The sequence below is a fragment of the Anneissia japonica genome, unplaced genomic scaffold, assembly GCF_011630105.1.
Source record: "Anneissia japonica isolate Jap-2015-1 unplaced genomic scaffold, ASM1163010v1 scaffold4002_len83174_cov231, whole genome shotgun sequence".
Taxonomy (NCBI): Eukaryota; Metazoa; Echinodermata; class Crinoidea; order Comatulida; family Comatulidae; genus Anneissia; species Anneissia japonica.
Window position 1 is genome coordinate 17635 of NW_022724777.1, and position 2543 is coordinate 20177.

The window sequence follows — 2543 nt, forward strand, 5'->3', positions numbered from 1 at the left end:
TATTAGACACCTACGAAGTAAACTTGGCTATTCACTCTCTTTATTAGGGCGCATTCACAAAATTATTGACACCAAAACCAAACTTTTGTTATATAATACTATTGTACTTCCGCATATCGACTACTCTTTACAGAACCGTGCTTTGCGCATAATTCTTAACTGCCACCCTCGTACCCGTTCTTCTGTTCTCCTTTCAACTCTAAATTTATTGAATGTTTCTAGCAGAATTGCTCTTCAACTTGTCTGCCTAGCTTTTAAAGCAGCCACTGGTTCTGCACCTGATTACCTCAATCGCCTTTTGAAACCCATTACTCGCGAGGGTATGCGTACTCGTTCGACAACTGTAGGCCTCTTTTTTTATCCCTAAACCTAAATAAAATTCTGATTTTAACCATCACCTTGTAATTTTATAATGAATTTTAAAGTTTATTGTATTTTTAATGAATGTTACAATATTTATTCAATATTTTATTTATTATATAGTTTTTGAACTTTACTGCAATGAAGCTTTTACTTACTTGGATTTTTAATGTATTGTATATATTTTTATGTATTGTTTATCTTTAGAGGGCCTCTTCAAGTCAGCTGTACTACTGTAGTGCAGCTGTTAGAGCTATAACAATAAAATAAAATAAAAATAAAAATCCGCGTTTTCGTAGGATAATTTAGCAAAATCTCATGAATTATGCATAATCATCCTTATTGAACATATTTTGAGCATGCGCTATTTTCAAGTTTGTGTCATGCCTGATCAGCTGCTCTGTCCATCGCGATGAGACCTAGTTTTCGGCCGATACATACCCCTCCACCAAACTCTTCTTTTTTTTTTGTTTGATGTTTATTATCCCATAATATTGTGTTCCCGACAGTTTAGCTAATTTATTAAAATTCAGAATCTGAGTCAATAGGCTCAAATCAATCACTGGTTTTATTTTTGCATTGATTCAAATACAATGGCTAAAAACTAGGTCCCATCACGAGGTACAGAACAGCTGATCATTCAGGCTGACACAGATGAGAAAATAGCGCATGCGCAAAATAATAAGAATAATTATGACTAATTCATGATATCCATGAGACTATCCTACGAAAAAAATTCGTGGGTGCCATCTGTATAGGGAGATCTTCAATATGTATGATCAGGCGCGCATCTATAGCGTGATGCGCAAGGGTGGCGAGGCTCTCCTGATCTTCCACCCACTCCCTCCCCCTTACTGGAAATGTTCAAAGCAAACAAAATTAAGCTTAAGTAGATACAAATCACCTTATAATATTTTATTTTGTGAACGAGCACCCCTTACCAGTGTTGGCGCCAGGATTTGCCAGACAGGGGATCCAATATGTCCCCGTCGGGCACATTAGTCCCCTATCGAGGTTTTCCCGTACAGAGAAAAGTGGGCGTAGTCGGGTGTCGCTCAAAATCTCTACAAAGTGTTCCAGGTGCCGAAAATATGACAATTTTGGGCTTTAAAGGTTTATTTAGTGGACTTTAGAGTCTACTAATGTGTAAAGAATAGCATCTGCATTTTTTTCTCCTCGACGAATTGTGTTTTTTTTTCTTTCCGACGAGAGGGGAAGTTCTCCCAGGTGGGGCCCTGATCCCCCCTCCCCGGCTTCTCACTGGCTCCAGCCCTGCCCTTCATTTAATCATCGAGAACCCCACTTCACCTTCGACCCACCCCTGTCCGCCCCCACCCATTTCAAGACTCCTACATACGCCACTGTGTATGATGTTAAATTCTTGAGCTTAAACGTGTTACGAAATCAGAAGACATTAATGTTGTGGATTGTTTTGGAACTATTCTTTGGATGGAAGGTTGGTCGGTGTAGGATGTTGAACGTCGAATGTTTTCCAATGACATTATGGCTACAGTATTATGTCCACATCATTGAATTAGTCTTCAAAATCTTAACTGAAGCAGCTAGCTGTTCTTGAAGTCTAAGTCTATTTGAAAAAAAAGTTTCTTATTTGTCTCATTTCTTGGCATCTCTTACCTCCGGGGGTATTTTACGTACAAGAGCTGCTGCCCCACTGACTAGGTTGAACTCTTCGTTCTCGCTAATTTCATTACACTTGTGACAAAATGGTATGATGAAGTAGAATGACCAGTTTTGAGAATATTTATCGACGTAGACATGGGCTCTGTCTGTGGCGTCATTCGTGCAACTTTTCCGGGCGCACTTGCCGATTTTTTTTCCTGTGCGTCTTTCCCATTCACACTGCGCCAAGTACCCGATGCTGTCTACTGGAATGCTATACGTTTTTGACTATATCCCCAGTCTCAAGGATTTTAATATCGTTCTCTTTCAAGCCGGCCATAACGATGTTCATACATTCCAGATTGGAAATGGTAACTTTTAAGCTAGCAATACATGTCTCATATTTTTGTAACCTTGCAATGAAATATTTGCCGCCTAGTATTTACACTTTTGGACAATAAATGAAATGAATCTTGAATAGGCCTATATATATTCGTTGAACGTTGAAAAAATGTTAGTGTTTCTAAAGTTACATATCTGAGTTTTTATTATTATTACATATA